Consider the following 20,526-nt stretch of genomic DNA (forward strand, 5'->3'; position numbering starts at 1 on the left):
AGTGTCAAAAACCTTGCTGAAGTCAAGGCACACAACATTCACTGCTCCACCCTCATCTACCCAGACATTTATGACATCATAGAAGGCTACCAGGTTGGTCAAGCATGATTTTTCCCTTGGTGAATCCATGCTGACTGCTCTCGATAACCTCCTTTTCTTGCTTGGAGACAACATCCAGAATAAGCTGTTCCATCGCTTTCCCAGGGATAGAGGCGAGGCTAATTGCCCCGTAGTTGCAAGGATTCCCCTTCTTGTCCTTTTTTGAAAACTGGAGTGACATTGGCTTTCCTCCAGTCCTCAGGCACCTCTCCTGTTCTCCATGACCTTTCAAAGATGATAGGGAGTGGCTTGGCAATCATTTCTGCCAGCTCTCTCAGCACTCATGGGTGCATCCCATCAAGGCCCATGGATCTGAGTGCATCAGGTTTGCCTAGATGATTTCCAACCAAATCCTCCTTGGCTAAAAGAGACTTCCTTTCCCCAGACCAACTCTCTTAACTCCAGGTTCTGAGATTTCTGAGGGGTATTCTTAGTAGTAAAGATGGGAGCAAAGAAAGCTTTCAGTAATTCTGTCTTCTCAATTCTGTTCGCCATTACCTTATTCAGCAGCAGGTCCACATTTTTTCTAGTCTTCCTTTTGCTACTGATATACTTAAAGATGTCTGTCTTGTTGTTCTTGACTTCCCTTACCATTAAGATTAAATTTCACATGGGCCTTAGCCTTTCTTGTTGCATCCTTGCGCATCCTTACCAGATTAAATTCCAAATGGGCCTTAGCCTTCCTTGTTGCATCCCTGCATGCCCTGACAGTGTTCCTATATTCCTCTCAAGTGGCCAGACCCCTTTTCCACATTCCATAAACTTTCTTCTTCCGTTAAGTTTTTCCATGAGCTCCTTGCTCATCTGTGCAGGTCTTCTGTCACCTTGCCTGATTTCTTACTGTTAGTAAATTGATCTTGAGCTCGGAAGAAACAATTCTTGAATGACAGCCTAATCTCTTGGGTCCCTTTATCCTCCAAATGCACTAACACATAGGATACCTCTAAGTAGGTTCTGAGGAGGTCAAACACACACAATTATATTTCAGCCTCCATTCTCAGGAAAAAAAACAAAAACAAAAAACACTTCAGAGCAACATGTAATTTGCACAATTTAAAACAAAGCAAGTTCCACAGATATAGTATATATCAGTAATCATAAAATTATAAATCAAACCTACTATGAGATTCAAAAGAGAACAAAATATATTAACGTAAGCAAATGCATAAATTAAGTAGCCCAAACAATCTAGCATTACTTGAATTTGCTTATCAATGAGGTACCCCAAAATAAACATGGAATCATTTTGGTTTAAAATTTTGACCACTAGGCACTTGAAACTTATGCCATCTTCAACCTGGATGAATACCATTATTACTTATCTGAGCTGTTTAGAGCTGTACGCATGCATTGGAGCTGCAGACCATTCCACTCATCTCCCCATGCACCTCCCTGTATTCACCTAGGAACAACTTGGCTTAAAGCGCCACTTACTTCTATTTCTCCATCTACCCTTCAAAACATTAACTCCCCAAATTTTGTTGTGCTTTGCACTGGATATTTCCTAGAACATACACAATCTACTTTTTTTTTCTTTTTCTTTTTTTTTTTTTTTTTTTTTTCCAGTCTCCCCATGACCCCATTGCTGGACTGCACTTTCTTCTTTTCCTTCCCTTTAAGTTTCAGAAAGCGCTTAACTAGCACATCATTAATTTTGCTGTTTACTTGCAAAAGGAAAAAGATAACTGCAAGCAATCCTGTGGTACACATTCAACCTTAAGAGAAAACTGTAAAGAATTTTGTCTTTCAAGATGGAGGAAATCTCTTAATTTGAAAGGGATTCAAGACATGGATGTCTTTTCCTGGGATACCTCCAGCACAACAGCAACCACCTTCCATAGTTTCTGATCCACACAGAACCAACAGTCTTGCATGTATAAAATTTTTCTGCAATCTTTGTCTAGCTGAAACAGAAGTGGAACTAAAAGCTTTCTTTAAAACACTCAATTATAGGCAAATTTAAGACAGGAGGCTACTGAGAACAATGGATATTTTGAAAGAAAGCAGTTCTACATGGGATTTCCTGTAGCAGGCCATTACTCATCCACCCCTGCCAAAGAAGGCAATTCCAAACACAAAGGTGAATTTTCACAAATGATCCTGAAATATTTGGCATAGAACTTAAAGTCTGTTTTAATTTAATTAGGAGTTTGAAATGTGTGCATTAGTAAGATTGCCTATGAAAAACTGGTGAAGCACTCAACAGTAAAATAAAACATTCAGAACAAAATCAGCATTTTTGAAGACTACTGACTGCAGTCACTATTGGGCTCACATTCAAACAGTAAATGCTCCAAATCTGGTCACAGAAAGTGATAAATGTCCCGCTTTCTGTATTAAAGTCAACTACAGAAACCTACCATAACAAACAGAAACACTGATGTGTTTCCATGTTAATCATGATCTTAACCAAATTACACTGAAATCAATGGATGCATGTCACCCTTCTTAAAATATCAAGATTATCGTCAACAGCTTAGATAAGTTTAGGTCCAAAAAGAATTCTACTATTAAGAACTACCTGTGTCTCACCTACAATGCATATACTGAGTCCCAATATTGCAAGACAAACTTATTTTAATCTTTTTGTAAATATACTATGTACTAAATATAACTTTCCACAAGCACATAACATTATAATAGATTTTAAGGTGCTGTTGTTCATTCTCACACTGCCTCAAAATTCAAATACTGTATCACATGAAATTAAGATCGTTTTAAATAAAATTCAGATTTATAGCTTTATCAGCATTCTACCTAATGAACCAGGATATCAACAGCTAAATCCTACTAAATTTTGAGCCCAGCTAAGGCTGCTGATTATAACCAACTGCTAACACAATGATTTTTATAATGGCAGTTATTCCAATTGCTCTTAGACCAAATCCTTTAGGATTTAGTTTAATAAATTTCTAAAAGAGGAGAAAAACCATTAGAGAAGTCAGTGATTTAAATAAGACCAACATTACTCCCTAATAAAGATATAAAATTAAAGGATAATAGTAACCTCGTGCTGTTTTATGAGGCAATAATCCAGTTACCAATCCAACCTTGTAGTTTATCCCATCAAGAGAACCAGATTAAAAACAGAGGGAGGGAGGGCATTCTTATCCCTTTTATACTGCAAGTGATTCTAACTGTTTTTAACTATTTTTAAACTGTTGTTAAAAGTCTTAAATTCACAGACAAGCCAGAATGAAGAAAAATGTCTGTTTCTGCTCTTGATCCAGTCCTTGCAGATGTGGCTTTAAAACTGATGAAGTGTTTTATGCTCTCAGATAAAAATTTTACCTTTCTAAGAAATGTCTTAATTAGGAGGATTCCTGACTTTCCTCATCAACAAATGCATTTAAATATAATTTTTTATTTATTTATTTTTATCTGGGGGAATAAAACACTTCATCAAATTTAAACTGCAACTTCCAGGACTTGATCATGAGGAGAAACATGTGTTTCTTCCTGGAGATACACCCACAAGTAAAAAATAAATAAATTAAAAAAATAGAAAAAAATAAAAATAAAATCAAGAACTCCTTGAGGATCTCCTGCATACAGATTTATAAATAACTGAAAATGCAAGATAGCAAGGACACATTCTCCTCCCTTCTTGAAGAATTTCTTCATGCTTTTATTCTACAAGAAAATGAAATTGTAGCAAATAAGCAATTGACTGAGGTAATTTTGTTTCATGCAAGATGTGGAAAAATAAAATCAAGATTTGCAACTTTCCCAAGCTCAAAACAGAATGCAAATCTTGGGAACTCACTAGCAAAACAAACAAACAAGCAACAACAAAGTCAGTACAGCTTTAAAGAACATGGCATTTCCCAAGAGTATCTCAGAACTTGCTTTAGGCCCTCCACTTAGCTAAATGGAGAAATGGCTTTCCAACAAAAGTCCTTTGTCTGGAAGAGAAGCTTTACCATCAAGATGTTTCTTCCCTTTCACCTTAATCCACAAACCTAGAGAAGTTTTTGCTTCATTTGAAATTGCTCTCTCTAAATGAAATAACTAAATAAAAATGGTCCTTAGTTTCTACCATGGCAATATTTTTTCAAATAATAATCCCACATCGGGAATACAGATAGATTATTTTCATTTTTCTTCAACTGTAGAACACTTTCTATTCTGGTTATATTTCAGGGATGTTGTGGTTGTATTGTACAGGACCTGTACTATCCTAGTCAAGTTTACTATATAATTCTTACATTATAAACTGTGTCAATGATAGACAATAAGCAGAAAAGACAACGCTGTAGTTAACAATTACTTCCTAGCCACAAAGAAGAACTCTTTCTGTGGCATCCACACACTGATGAAGAACACAAAATGTTAACAGACAAGTGGTCACAAACAGAATATTTTCTCATTTTCTTGTACTCAATTTCATAAACTTGTGATAGCCAAAGTACCCAGTGCTTATTACCACAACTGAAGATATGCAGCAAATGTACAGTAAAGCGTCATTGTTTGAATAAACAAACACAGCCTCACAGGACTGAGCTCTTCCAGCATTGGGCAAGACTCTGTTTGGGTTCCACATCCTTCCTACAAAGTATCTGAGGAGGTTCATTTCTAAATATAAGGTGCTACAAAAAGTTATGCAAGGAAGTCAAGAAAGTAATTAGACACTCCAAAATTAGTGCAAGAGATTGAAGTACATGTGTACTGTGATCTGAATTAGATAACTTCATAATTGTTTATTCCTATGAATAAGCTTATTTATTGGAAGGAACTGGAAAGAGGATACAAACAAAAACAAGCACTGTCTAATACTGAAGCAATTTCTACTTGAAAAGCATTCTTACACCTAGCTGTCTGCATGCATATCACCTGTACTCTGCTATGCAAAAGATAAAATAAAACCAAAATGCTCTAAAAAGAAAGGAAATCAAAACCTGATTACATTATTAAATTAGCATAAAGCTATAGTAAAAAAACATTTTGTACAGTAAAAACATTCTGCTCTCTCAGCCTCTGTTAGTATCACTTTTGGAAAAGAGGAAAGAACCATGCTCCAAATGAGAAATAACAATGATGTGTTTTGTACACTAGCTTTCAAAACTCATTGCAAGCAGACAAGCAAATAAGAAAAAAACATTTAAACATCTAATTTAACATATTTAAAGTAAATGAAATTATAGCATTTAGGTTTTCTAGACACTGGAGATCGTTGTCTGTTCTTGTTTTGGTAGAAAAAAAAATATATCCTTCTTATGTTGTAGGGGAAAATGAAATTTCAGCTCTTAACATAATTTCTGGAAAGATTTTAGTTGATATATTTCCCATGCTTAACTGTGGGTTTGTCTGCCTTGTTGTTTTTTGTTTGTTTGTTTCGTAACTTTTTCAGGCTGATGTCTTTTCTCTTATGCAAATGCTGTATCATCTTGAAAGGAATGTCAACCCTAATTAAAACTACCCTTCGGTGGAAAAAAATAAGAACAGTAAGCAAAATTATCATTTATATCTAACTTCAAGGGAAAGAAAATGACTAACAGATTTTAGATATAATTGTAATAAACAACTAAAAAGGCAAGCAAAGCAATCCTGGCAGTAGGATCTAGACATCTACTGCTTTCCTGAAGAAAACCAGCAGGTAGAGAGAAATACATGTAGTAGTCAGAATATTTATATACACACACATATACATCTTAGCTCTCACATGTTAATTTCTACTTTCCTTTTAATCAGAAGGGTACCTGCAGGAGGTAGAAGCAGCCTGAAGATCTCACAAGCTTATCTAGGGTTGGCTGAGGTGACTGGTATCCACCTCCTGAAAATGAGGTGGGTGAAATGAGCCTCCTGGAAAGCTGGCAGTGTGTTACAGATACAAGCCTTTCTTCACAATCTGGGTAATTAAGAGATGTAAGAAAAGTCCAACTTTCTATCCCTCTTTTTCTAACACTATTTTTTTCTAAGGCTTTCATCTCAATAGGATAAGGCCTTCTTTGAATCCATGCAGTTTCAGACAATTATTAATTTGCTGAGGATGAGTATTTTACCCTTGGAGAAGTTTCAGAACTTTACAGAACCTTCTGTAGCATGCTCAAGACACACATCTCCATCTACGAGTGATCTCCAGAGACCTGAGCTCCCTCCCATCTCACAAAGGCCCTGGCCAACAGAGTCTGGATGGCTATACCCAATATGCCCAGGCCATAGCTTATTTTAGTTCTGGGTATGCCCAGAGGCCCCTGGTGGAGGCAAACCTACTTCTCTGGGCTTCTGGGCCTGCAGCAATTTGTGTTTGCAGGTGGACTGTTTAAATAGGGAAGATGTGTCATTATTCTTCATTTCAAGTTCTTGAAATTACTCCTGGAATTCACACAACAACTCATGCAACTCCATTTGGCTCTGAGTAGGGCTGCACAAAGGAGACATGGGAGGGCTCTACGTGACCTACCAAGGAGCACACAGTGAGCCTGGCCATTTTCTCTGTGATGAGGCTAACTCACCTCAGACTCAAATGCAGGGATGCCAGCATATCAGCTAGATGAAGAGAGCCAAGCTGGAACAGCTCAGGACCTTCTCACTGCCCTCATTCTTCCATGCTACCTGGCATGAATTTGCAGAAGACGATGCATGTATCCAAACTTGGAGTATTATATATATTCTAATGTATACAGAAACCCTACATCCAAAGTGGATAAGTTTCAGGGTTCAATGTCAGATATTAGTAGTACAAAAACAAAGCTAGGAAGTAAAAATAAAATCCTGGTTTCTAAAATGAAGAGGCTGATATCCCCAAGGCTTACGTTCAGAGGAGATCAAGGATCTGCTTGCTACCCAGAAAAATAAAAGGTGTTTTGTCCTGGTAACACAACTCAGACATTTCCATATCTTGACGCAGCAGAATTATCCCCACTGAGTTTTCACAGTTATTAAGAGCTGGTTAGGATGCTTTGACACCAATTAGGTGTTTATGGCTCTATCCTCAATTACATTCTGTTTACCTCCTCCCTCTCTTTAAAAATTACACAGCTCTAACTGGAACATAATATGCTATTTCCATATCACTTTCTGAGCATGTGGATTCATGCCAGATATCAAGTGCAGTAATTGAAACAGATATGATTCATGCCATCAAGCTGTGATACACTGAAAACCTCTCAAAATTTGAGTCAAATGATTGCCTTTCATGCCAGTGAGCATGTATTTATCACACATAGTCCTGTGAATTTTGCATAATCTTTGGTGAACTCTTGTATTTGGTTCACAACATCCATTCAGTGCCGTTTGCTTCCTCAGACTGAGTTTCCTGAAGGATAGTATTGCTTTTGCTGTTATTGTGGACATTTTATTCAAGAAAAAATTAAGCTGATTTCCCCACTCTGTTATTTCTAACTAGGTAGCAAATCACAGTACTAAAATAGAATTTTGAACCATTAAAAGCAGGCCTCAAGGTGAAAAACAGCAATAAAGACAAAGAAGTATCTCCATCAGTTATGTTAATAAAGGTCTGTGATGACAGATTGGTTCTCTGTCCCATCATTATCATACAACAAAACAAGTGGAAAAACAAAAACAAAAAAGTAAACACTTCAACACTGTCCTTCTACTCTGCCCCTTTGAAAACCAACCTGGAGTACTGCACCCAGTTCTGGAGTCCCCAAGACAACAAGGACATTAACTTCCTGAAGCAGGTCCAGAGAACGGCCACAGAGATGATCAGTGGGCTGGAGGACCTCTCCTATGAGGATAGGCTGAGAGAGTTGGGGCTTTTCAGCCTGGAGAAGAGAAGGCTCTGGGGGGACCTTATAGTGGCCTTCCAGTACCTGAAGATGGCCTAATGGAAATCTGGGGAGGGACTTTTTATAAGGCTGTGCAACAACAGGACAAGGGGAAATGGTTTTAAAATGGAAGAGAGTAGAATTAGACTAGGTAGTAGGAAGAAATTTTTTACTGCAAGGGTGGTGAGACACTGGAACAGGTTGCCCAGCAAGGCTGTGGATGACCTTTCCCTGGAAGCATTCAAGTCCAGGCTGGATAGGACTTTAAGCAATCTGGTCTAGAGAGAGGTGTCCCAGCTCATAGCAGAGGAGAAGGAACTAGATGTTCTTAAAGGTCCAGTCCAATCCAAACCATTCTATTCTATGATTCACCAATTTTACAGGTACCCAAATAGGGCTTAGAATAAACTCTTTCGCTCTTCTTCTCCCACCCCACACCTGTGCAACAAATACCAAGGTCTAGCATTCAAAACTTCAGAGTGCAGAATTATAAACTCAGTCATTCCTCTTTTATCCTAACACTGCATGGTATACTATGAAATTGGCAAGATTGAAAACAGACCTATGAACCCCCCTGATGCTTGGGGGCTTCCCAGCTGAGGAAGACCTCTTTGCTCACAGTTAGATAAAGCACACAGCTACCCAGACCTCTTCTGACTCATTCCAGATTAATTGATCAGAGGTTACTCCAGCTTGAAATAAATAAAACAAATGTGAAGACTGCTTCTGGACTCAATTTGTAAACAAATATGATCAAGAATCTCATTGTGTTCCCATTAAAATAAAGGCAAATGGATTTGCAAAAAACACTGCACATAGTGTTTTCAAACTTGTCATTAAACAAAGCCACATGAACTAAACCAAAAAGAAAAACAATTCAGAGGGGGGGAACCTAATGCAAAGATACCACTCTTAAAAATTTAATTAAAAGTGTATTTTTTTTCCCCATACCAGCTCTTCATTTCCATTTCACTGTCTTGAACAACCAGGAATTTTATTAAGGAAGGATTTAACCATTTAGCACAGGACATAGTTAGGTTAATTTCTGAGATTTTGCCTCTTGTTTTTGAATAAAGTAGCTGAAAACAAACCAAAGAAAACATTTTAGTTCTTTATAAACAAGCCACTGAAAACAGAAAGAAGAAAAAGCTATGTTTGATCAGCCAGAATATTTAAAGAGACACTATTAACTTGAAAACACTAATTGTGAAGGATTTCCTCTCCCTTAATTTACCTCAGACATTAAAATAAATAAATAAATAAATACATAAATAAATCTCCTTATGACATAAAAGCAGCATAAGGTAAAAAGATGATTTCTAAAACAAAAAACAAATTTATCATTTCAGAATTTGCGACAATCTCAAGAGAAGCACATCCTCCAAAATTAACCCACTGAATCCAATTACGTATTAAAATGAAAGCTGTGACAGCATACTACAAGAATCCTCATGTTCACCTTGTTTTTAAAGTGGCTTTAATTCCATATTAAGCAGTTATATGCTTCAATGAGTACATGATGCTAGTTATTGAAGAAGACCAAACAATAGCTAAGCTTCCTCAAAACACCTGGCTGAGTGAGCAGCCTGCCCATCGACCTGACTACTCCCAAACGTATCTCGGGTGATTTTCTGCCCAAGGTGAGGATAATTACTGCTCATCCAAACTCAACAATAACACTAAGCCCATCAAGTTAAACTGAAACATTCAAATGAATAAAGAAAAGACAAACTCTTGTATTCCACCTTTGTACCCCATAAAGAAAAGCACTAATATTAAAGGTGCTGCGTAATCTCCACTTTTTATGCTACCAACTCTTCTAAGAACTATTTGCTCTCATTTTGATTCAAGAACTATCAGCAGTCCTCATACAGAACATAAATGTCATCAAGTACTTTGAACAGCTTGACATCCCACAGGGAAGATTCTTTCACTGAGAGCCAGCACTAGGTGTACAACACAAAGTAATAGTGATAAATAGGTTTTCTCATAATTTAGTCATACCAAGGACTTTGACAATGGTTTCTTTGCCTTTTCCCTACCTGGATATTTATTAGCTGTGATCAAACTATGGTCTTTGTCTAGAAGACACACTTTTCAATAGTTTAATTACTCCTGTCATGTTACATCTAGTACTTTCTCAGCCATTCTAAAGACAGAAATGTATACATCTCTCCAGAAGTAACTGCTAGTTCTACTACTTATGAAGGTGACACCATTCCTCTTCCTCTGTTTAATCATTTGTTTAAACAATTACTGTTGCTTTTTTGGCTAGGTTGCTACCCTGATCATTTGCTGTGGCTGTGGCTGTTTCTTTAAATAAACTGCTGGCTTGTATTGAAGCACAAACTGTCTACCTGTCCTCAGTTTACCAAAGGAGCCAGATGACTCTGTATCAGCAATCTGTTCTCTTTGTTGCTTACTCTTTTCCCAATCTTTATAGTAGCAGTACTGTAGCTATTACAGTCTAATGACAAAGTCTTTAAGAAGTTCTCTCTTTACTTAGGTCAGCAAACAATCCAATAAAAGTAGCAATCTACTTTTTGTAGATCTCATTGGGCTTTGCATCACTGCTATAACACTAAGGAGGCTTGGATTTGATGACTAACCCCCGAAGGACTCTCAATAATACTGTACTCTTTCAATAATCATTAGCAAGTATGTATTTTTGAATCTATGATTTAATTTGCTTTTAAAACCATTTCATTTATGTCAAGTCAGTTTTGTATCCTCCAGGTTACTAAGCAAAAAGCCATGTCAAGTCCACACTAGTCACTAGTACACACTAGTCTTACCTCTAGAAATCAAACTTGTACTCACATCAAAATTAATTTTGGCATGATCAAGTTTTCATGACGTGGTACGCCATATGTATTTCTGTGTTATATGTGAGCAACATACAAAAGGCGTTTGGAATGTGAGAGCATGTAAGATAATAATCTGTGACAGTGGAGACTAACAAAAAGTCATTGCCATAACTTAAGCACTTGTCTAGAGTGACAGCTAAGTAATGGGTACTTTTTAGAAATTATCCAACATCTTTCCACAGGAGTAGCAATAAAAGAATGCAGCCAGTCATGAGCACTATGGGCTATGGAGATGACATTCTCCTGCTAGTGCAGTTCCACTCTGCCTCTTCCTCATGAGGCTTTCAGACAGTAGTGTTCAGATCTGGAAAGTTTATAAACTTTGGTTTCAAATCCAACCTCCAGCCTTCCTCTGAGAACATCACAGCTGTCCTCTCCAGAGGTGCCATAACATTCCTCATCACGTGTATATCTGCAAATTATTTGTAACAACTTTAGCTTTAGTTAAAAAACACGTTCACACCAACTTTTAAGTATCAAGAGATCGTTTTTGTAGGCAAAGTTTTCATTCCAAAAAATTCCACCTATTTCACAGATTTGACCCCATGCTTCAGTTAATAGAGGTGGCAGATTAGGTAACCAAGGCTGTGGTTCCACAAGTATTTCTGCAGCACCAGTGCCAGTTTCAGCAGCACGGCTGCTGCCACTCATTCCGACCTTTGCATCATGCCAGCACAGCTGTTTGTGAACCACAGCGAAAAGCAGATCCAGCTCAAACAAGTGGCCAGCAGAGGAGAGGTAAGGACTGCTTAAGAAGCATTGCCACCAAGTGAGAAACGACAGCATCACACTCTTTCATGCTCTGCCATAGAAAACAGAGAGACATAGAAACTTCAGGTATGGTCAGCCACATGCATGAACTAGTCACATGTTGCTTGCCCCCAACAAGACCCCTAAAGAAATGACACTGTGAGAACAGAGCAAAGATACTCCTCTTCTTACAGATCCTCCAGTCTGTCTACTGGAGGCTAATCCCTGATTTGACAGCATCACTTGAGCTACAACTCAAACCAAGGACTCCCTGAATGTTGATCTAAGACTCCAGGAAGCAGGGTAGTTTCATAACAACTATCCAGGATTAAACTTCTATTTCATTTCTGTCTCAAGCCAAAAATCTGCTGACTACTCAGCTAGCCCTCAGAGATAATATAGTTTAATCAGAGAGTTGGAAAATAATTCCAGTCATATCTAAATGGCTACCAGAAATGTCTAGGAAATACACAGTTGCTGCTTAAGTTGAAAGATGCTATTTCTCTCATTGCGGTTGACTCCCAGCAAAACTTCTGCATGGTGAGATCAGCATTCACATGATTTTTTGAATACAAAAATTGCTTCTCAGGAGGGGCAATCATCTGAACCAAACTAATGTGAGGGTTACAGCAGATCCTTTTATCATATATATTCTATCTGGATTAGGAAAGGGGAAAAAAAAAAAAAAAAAAGGAAAACAAAGAAGTGAAGAGAAAAAAGAAAAAGAAAAAAAAAAAAAAGAAAAATAAAAACATAGAAATAGGAGGCTCAATGGAAAAGTATTTTGATCTTTCCAATTTGGAAACCTACCACAGTTCCAAATCTTGCCTCGGGGTAACCTGAAAATTTTATTTTGGAGACTCTTTCCCAGAATATCATTACTCTGTTTGTAAAACCTTTGTACTGTTCAGCTCTGTTACTTTCCAGCTCCCTAACTCTCAACATTAAGAAGACCAGAACAGGAACATTAGGCTGTGTCTGAGCTGCATTGCTAGAACTTGGCAGGGGAAACATGCATAATCTGTCTGAGCCATGCCTGTTTTTGTGAAACCATGTCTGCTCTGGGACACTCAGGAGACTTGGAAGAAAGACCTCACATACAGTGTGATGTCAGTATATATAGGCTGAAGCATACCAAGTCTTATTTCGGCATTCTCACGTGGGAGTATGGTGACATTCATTTTCTGTAGTTCTCTGGGAATACACTGCAGTAAATAAAAAGGATCGTCCAGGTGGAATTTAACATGTTAAACTGACTTCACACCTCTAGTTGAATAGACTTAGCATTCATTAAATGTCCCTGAGTAAACACAACCTGGCTGTTCACTTCCACAAGCAGCAAAGTTGCCTAAAAGGAATTAAAGTATGCAATCAACTGACAATATTTCTAACAGAATCATTTTCAGGAATACAATTAATATAAAAGCTATAACTGAGGTCATTTATAAAATGTTATAAAATGTTATAATAAAAATATATATTCTAGTACAGGAGTGTGAAAATTTCTTAAAAAGGAAGAAAACATGAACGTATGATTTTGACATTTTTACTTTGCCCTCCTCTGCTTTGTATTGAAGGATTACTCCTCCGCACTTTTGATCTCATGCGCACAAAGGATACTGCAATACCTGAAAAAAATAACAGGCTGCTCTAAGAATAGCGGACTCGATACTCATCTGGCATAACGTGAGACCGCTCCAGTAATTTCAACATTCCTACTCCAATTTGCAACAGCAAAAGATCTGGCACAAAACATCAAGCTAAGTTTCCAATTACCTCATGCACCAGCATTGATTTCAATAGCTATATACATACAGTCATAGAGGAGAATTATTTGAAAAGTTGCAAACTCAGCTCTGTGTTTCTTCTACTTTTGTGGGCTAAATCAGAACCTCCGTGGTATTTTAATGTGGGTTTTTGTGGTTTAATTATATACGTGTCAAGAGCAGAATACTTACTTGCTGCATGTATCAGATTAAAAAATAAAAGAATTATTTCTCTACACTGCTGAAAATGTTAACTTATACTAGGTTATATCACAATAGTAGTAAATTTTAATGTTGCCCAAAAACCTAGTATGTATTAACTTAAATAAGTAAGTAAAAATTTATCGCCTATTGGAGAGTTAGTCTCCTGTAAGTGAATGTCCTGCAGGTTGCCTCAGGAGGTCTTTTTGCAGTTTGCTGCTCCAGATCATTCAAATTGTACAGTCCAGGCACAATGAGAGACAACCCCAGAGCGGAGACATAGTACTCACTCAGCCCAGGCTGACTGGTCTTCAGAGACAGCACTTAAATTACACGCAATTAAACAATGCTACACATGTTACTCATTGTCCTGTACTTCTGTGGATAGCTGCTAAGGGAAAATCGCCAGTGATTTGTTTTATTCTAGGAAAGGGACACAGAGCCTCATAAGAATCTAGGCACACAAAACCTCAAAAATCCAGCTTTTCAAATTCATGGTAATGTATTAAAAATGTAGCGTCTGGTACCTGAGCCCAACAGCTTAAGACAACGCATATAGAAGTCTTAGTGGCATATGGGTCACAGAAAGTTCTGAAGGTAATCACTTCACATGACAATCTTACCTTATCATGAAGAAATTCTAAACAAATTGAAAATAAAATGCTTGAACACCAGTATTCCTCAAAGAGCCATTAGCTTTTGACATTTTGTTTGAAAATCTGATGCCCAGCATACAGGCAGCCCTGTGAGTGAGACTGCCCAGTGATGCATTCTGATAGAGGAAAATCAATCATCAAAGTAATTTTGCTGTTCAGCATTAAAACAAAAGGTAGGCCACCTTTCTGCCACATTTCTCAGGCTCAGAGACAAGAAGAAACCACTTTAAAATATTTTCACCAGGGTCCTGTAACGCAAGCATCCCAAAAGGAATCTTGCTGGCAGCATTACAGCCTACAATGTGGACTAAAACTGTAAGTTTTATTGCCTTTTCAAATAGATTTTATTCTCGACTTGACAGATAAGCACCCTCTGTATCTGAGCTGTTGCACTGCAAAGTGCATCCAAGTTCCTTTAAGCACTTCTGACTTCACGATGGATTTGGTAACAGCGCAACACAGAATGGTCCACACAGGTGGACTCAGCCAAAAAATTATTTGATTTAAAAAATCTAATTTCTGTACAGCAACATCTAAAACATCATCTAATAGGTGCAAGTAAAATGGAAAGTATCTGATGTATATTGTAGCGTGCGAGGCTTCGACAGTTAAAAAATCTACTGACTTTAAAAGAAAGATAAATTATTTTTAATAACCATTTTTATTTACTTTTAAAAAGAGGAGCAGTTTATGCCTTCAGCAGAACTATGCCCTGAAATCTCAGGGGTGATTAAAGGGCCATGCCAAAGCTGAAAGGTTTCAAATATCAAACTATACTATTATGTCAGGGCCAGCAAGATCAATTAGCGCTTTTCAATGACAGAAAAGGTTAAGTTGGACACAGATTTACAGAATATTTAAGGCTAAAAATGGAAAACATCACATATTAATTTAATGCCACATGCTTAAAGTTTATTTGTAAACCTCTGAACTGAGGAATAAATATCAAAACTTTTCTTCCACTTGCACAACACGAAAACTGCTTTTGTCAGGAAAAAATGGCAAGGAGATTTATAACATATATCTATATATGTTAGATGATAATGTTAACATTGGGTTCTCAAAAATAAAGCAGTACTTCAGGCAGCCAAAATTTCTGCTACCAGACCTGGTTTAGTGCTGAACTCTTACAAAGCTTTATAAAAAAGACATGATAAACTGACAGATGTCTGTTTGCCTGATGCCTCTCAGCTTGCAGGCTTCTTGTAAATCCTGACATATTCCCATACTGAACCGAGAGATAAATAGAAAATGACTAATAAAATAATAATAATAATAATAGTAGTAGTAATAATAAAAAGCAAAACAAATGAGCAAAAAAATAAATATTAACATATAAATTAATTCATCTTGAGTCTAGGAAAAGAAGTAAGTGTACAGCTTCTGCAACTGAAAGCAACACTTGCACCAGGAAACACTGGAACTTACATTTCAGCTCCTGGCATCATACAGATACTCACAGGAAGCACAGGTATGCTTGAAGTTAATCCAATACCTGTTAATATAAGCATCACTGCAGTAAACATCATTTGAACAAAGTACCATGCTATGATATCAAATGAAGTTGGTATAAAATTACCGTAAGAGTGTAGGAGATGAGGGGGAGAAATAAAAGACACACTGTGGAGAACAGTGATTTGGATTATAGTTGTATGATTCCGAATAAAAGTGAAGCAAGATTACTTTTGTTCGACGATAAATTTCAAAATGTCTTTATTTTTAAAGCCCACTTTATTTATTTCGTCAAGGAGCGATTTGAAATATTTACTACCAGACAGTACCTAATTTTAGGTTTTAAGTGCTTTAACAGCTCTATGAAATATGATCAGCAGCTGCAATATAGAAGTATGCTGAATAAACTCTCCTTGTAAAAAGGGAGACCTGTTCTACCTCGAGTTCATAAAACCCTTACTTTCAAGAAAGAAAAAGATAACACATAAAAAGTTAATAGTTGCGTCCTACAGCGTTTGACAGAAACTCCAGGAATTTTTCTCTTCTTTCTGAATTAGCTTTCACATTTCACAGAGGTAAAAGTAGCTTCCATTTTAGCCCTTGTACTGAACATTGTGCACCACCAGCAGCTCACCAAGGAGCCAGGTACTTTTCCCATACCAAATTCCAATGCTTAACATTGGTTGATTCTAGCACTAAAAAGTAGAACACGATATATGAAAGTCACATAAAGTTTAAACGGTAGCTCTCAAAGCTTGCATCAGAGGCTAAAAATATGCAACAGGATACTATCTATAGCCCTATTTCTAGTTGCCTCGTTTGAAACATTTTAACTGGGAACTGGAATTAACTGGGAACCCACCAGTTTACTACCTATTAAATTCCTTGTTTAGAATTCATCTAATGCGTTGGCGATATCCATGAGGCAGAATCAATTTCTATTGCACAGGGTTGCGAAGCCATTAAAGCACACAAATCCTGAAAGGAGTAACCTTCAACTACGTTTTTTAGCAACGCGACTACATACACATAACTATTTATAACTGTATATGCATTATCTGAACAAGGGCACGTGAAGGGTTGGTCAACCTGAGGCTCCGTTAGTTTTATTAAACTGGACTGAAGACCATTTGGTAACATAAATAACAAAATTTTCGAAAGAAAACAGGGAGACCCGGTTCAGGTGGAGGCCAGCTAATGTCAGGCGTCAAAACAGACAGGGAGACGAGAGAGAAATGTCAGTCTGTGTCTCCCCTTACTCACAGTACGATACATTTTGTAAGTATGCAAACATTTCTTACTCGGCTGCGTTCTGAGTAACACCAGCAGAAGAGTCAAAGCGGCAGTAATTTTAGGAAAACCCTTTTTTGGCTGTTAAGTAAATAAAACAGTGATATAACCACAGCTTTAATGCAAAGCACTCTTCAAATAACAAATACTGAGGCCAGACCCAACGTGATATTTACTCCACGTACAGAGAAGATGCTTACTTTGTACGCGTCCCTGCACAGCTGATCAGTTTATCTCGGACACACTTTGTGGTCTTCGCAGTGCCTTTCTGCTGTCCCACACGCGTAAACAAACCCTCAGAGCACCGAAAGTCCGGGTTCCTTACTGTTACGATTTCATGCCGCACTCCGGATCAGCCGACGCGCTCCCGGGTCGGTACGGCGCCTCTCGGGTGGGTGCAGCCGCCGGGCATGTCACACCGCCTGACACCGCCGTACCTCCGGGCGCTGCGCTTAGCCCTGTCGCGGGAGAACGGGAGGGCAGCAGCCGCTCACCTCCCTGGCTCTCAGCAGCCGTTTCGCGAACGCAGATGAAACTTTAGATGCCAAAGGCTGATTGGCAGAGGCGCTGCCGAGGGACTCGCTCGCTTTTCGGGGGGAAATCGCCGCGGGCGCAACCCGGGGTGGGTGCGGGCTGCTCCCCGCCGCGGTGACAGCCGGGGTGGAGAACTGATGGCCGGCAGCCCGCTGGGTTTGGGCGAGGAGAATCCTGTTACCTCGGAGCGGATCAAGTGCACACACGCGCTCGGACGCTTCCCCACGTGGAACCGCTTTCAGACCAAAACATGGGGCCCCGTGACGGGACCCCGCGCCGGGCTGAAGAGAACAGGGGAAATGGGGGAGCCCTAAAACTCCGTTTTGTCTGCCTGAAAGCCGCAAGAAAAACAAACCGGGAGATGGGGAAGGGAGGGATCCCTCGGGGAGAAGAAACGGCAAGGAGTAAAACTAGAAGGCAGCCGCTGCCCGACTCCCCTCGGACACCAGGGCTACGGGCCGGAGAGCTGCGGAGCGCCCCGCCGGGCAGCGCTCGCCTTGGAAAACGGCTTTCCAGGCGGCGGCTGACGGTCCTGCCGAGGGCTGCGTCCCGCCCGGCAGTCCTCCCTCGGCCTGGAGCCGGCAGCACCCCTGAGCGCTGCCGGGTGCCCCCGCGCCCCCGCTTTCCGCCGCGGCGGGGGCGGGCGGGAGGCGCACGCCGGGAACAATGCGGGGCAGCCGGCGCCCGGCCCCATCTTGGCCCGGCCGAAACAGTTGATCGAAAAGGAGTGAAGACGGAGCGGGACGGGCTGTCACCTGGGTAGAGACACACAGCGCAGCAAAAAGCCCCGGGAGCAGATTTTTTCAAATAAACTCTCGTGGTGCCGTGGTGAGCACCCGACCCTGACCCGTGCGGACGGCACCGCCTGCCCTTCCCATCAAGTTTGGTTCACAGCAATATATTTCTTTGTCATAGGACAAACAAGAAAACGACGCTAAATAGCCCTGCACACCCACACGGCCACACGCACAGGCGGCGGGGAACCGCTCTCCTCCACCTCTACTGGGGACGCGGGAGGGAAGAGAGAAACTCACCTCGCCGCCGGGATACGCCGCTACCTTGATTTTATGGTCGTTCCTTATTTATTTATTCTCGTCCCTTCTCCGAGCCGAGTTTCCCTTTTTGCACCGTTCCTCTGGCAAAACCAGGACATCCCCTCTACAAGTTTCCCCCCCCCACCCCCCCCTCCCCACACACAAATAAAGCGCAACTCAGAGCAGACCGGGAGGGGAGACTCGGGGCGGGGGGGGCAGACGTAGGAGGAGGAGAAGGAGGCTGGTACGGGGGAAGCCAAACACCCTTCGCACTTCAGCGAGCGCACTAGTTGCCTCGCACACAGAGTTTCCCTAGTGGGGGACGGGGCTAAGGAAAGGTAACCCCCTCCCTCCCGAAAGGATCGCTGCCCGGAGCGGGGAGGTGCGGGGCGAGCAGCCCGGGAGGCAGCGCGATCCCGGGGCTGCTCTGCACGCCTGCTCTGTCCCGCAACGGCCCTACAGCCGCCCCAAAGCCCTGCTCACCCCGCTGCCCCCGGCCGGACCCGCACCTTTACCGCGCCGGGCAGCTGCGGAAGCTGCTGTGGGAGCAACGGGAGGAAATGGCCAGAAGGCGAAGGAGTGCTCAGCCCTCAGCACTGAGCCTTGAGGACACCAAAGGTCCCACACGGTCCCGTTTGTTTGTTCTAGGATGAACTCCCCCCTGTAAAGCGGTACTGACTTTTGGGGAAGGTTGGTAGTTTATGGGACCAATCAAGCTCTATACAGAGGAGGACCTGATTTTGTACCCTTATGCCAGTTGCATTTGCCTCCTTCCTCCCAAGCTGATTAGTGAGGATGGAGAGATAGCCCTGTTTCACTTCAAAACTGAACGCTTATGTGCTTGGCTCTCTCTGCTACCTCCTGTGGGTAAGGGGAGGAAGAACCCTAATTGCCAAGTCACTTTTCACACTCCTACCATTAACTACGTGTTACCTCTTCTGGATTTCACTGGGTAGATAGGCTGGCTCCTCTTCAATCACTTGCATCACCCTGTCTGTCACATAAAACAGTTCTTCCAAGGGCTTAAGTAAAAAATTCAGAAGCAGAGTGAAAAGTTAGGCCCTACATCTGGAGAGAACACCAGCTGTACTCAGAGAAGTGTCTTGATCTTCAGAAGTACTGAATGTCACAAGCTTCTGAAGTCAGTAAGTCACGTGAAAAGGGAGAAAAATCACAGATTCCTGAAGATTCTTTCCTATCTATCTTCCATTTGCTCACTTTTGCATCCTGTGATACTATTCAATGCAGAACTGAGGCCGTCAGCCTTTGAATTTCATAATTTATATTCAGTGAATTGTACTAACAGGGTCATCTTTTTCCTAAATAATTTCAGGCTTAAGATGACTAAATCCCCATGAAAACAAGTCTATAAAAGCCCTGTATTTGCTGTCTTGGGAGAGTCGCCACTCAGAAAGAGAACAGACGTGGAAAACTCTTTGACCTACACAAATACAGCTAGAAAAACATTTAAACTAAAAAAGCCCCCAAAAGCCAACCTTCAAATTGACATAGTGTAGGACAAGCCAGAAAAATGAAGTGAGGTTTGAAATTGAAAGCATAGAGAGCAACTGGCAACTCAGATTTGCAGAAAATAATTGCAATTGACAGAGCCACCGGCTGTGGCTTGTGCCAGCACCCATCTTGCTAACAGACTCCTTCTGCAGGAGCACGTGCTAACAGCCTGCTGCTTTCAAGAGGACTTTTGTACACAGCACCATTCTGAGATGAGGCTCTTGAACATGGCCATGAAGGTTTTCTGAAGTCTGGATTCCTTCCACCTTACTTCAATGAAGCAAATTCAGAGAACAGACATCCAGTAACCTGGCTTATTTTAATAGACATATCACTTTAAAACAAACTTTTAACCATGTGTTTCACCCACTCTTAAAATGTAGGGTACAGCTGACTTAAAGATTATGTATGATTTTCATTCACTGTAACGGGCTTCAGACTGGGGAGGGATCAGAGAAAGGTACTGCTGGTCCACGGTACAGACCAAGGGCACATCTCCCAGACAGCAGCCTGGCCTTGCTGCCCTTGAATCGCTTTGCTGTTTTGCTATTGATTTCAAGAGAGAGCGCGCAGGGTCGTGCTCAAAACTAACAGTCCTTTGGCAGGTGCACTGAAGGAAGTCCTACACAGGACTC

At 40.4% G+C, this 20,526-nt stretch overlaps 1 protein-coding gene across 13 annotated transcripts in view; it reads right to left on the reverse strand.

Moving 5' to 3' along the window:
• Positions 1-18,512, reverse strand: part of EYA4 (EYA transcriptional coactivator and phosphatase 4) — a 168,286-nt gene extending 149,774 nt beyond the window's left edge. For 10 of the 13 annotated variants that reach the window (XM_015858461.2, XM_015858459.2, XM_015858460.2 and 7 more), the window contains exon 1: positions 18,380-18,512. The gene's annotated coding sequence lies outside the window, so the exon portion shown is untranslated. Of the gene's footprint in view, positions 1-15,497; positions 15,556-17,011; positions 17,562-18,379 lie in introns of those variants that run through there. The other 3 variants (XM_032443710.1, XM_032443711.1, XM_032443712.1) reach the window with 3 other exon arrangements.
• Positions 18,513-20,526: the final 2,014 nt, after the last annotated feature.

Source organism: Coturnix japonica, chromosome 3 (genome assembly GCF_001577835.2).
Source record: "Coturnix japonica isolate 7356 chromosome 3, Coturnix japonica 2.1, whole genome shotgun sequence".
Classification (NCBI taxonomy): domain Eukaryota; kingdom Metazoa; phylum Chordata; class Aves; order Galliformes; family Phasianidae; genus Coturnix; species Coturnix japonica.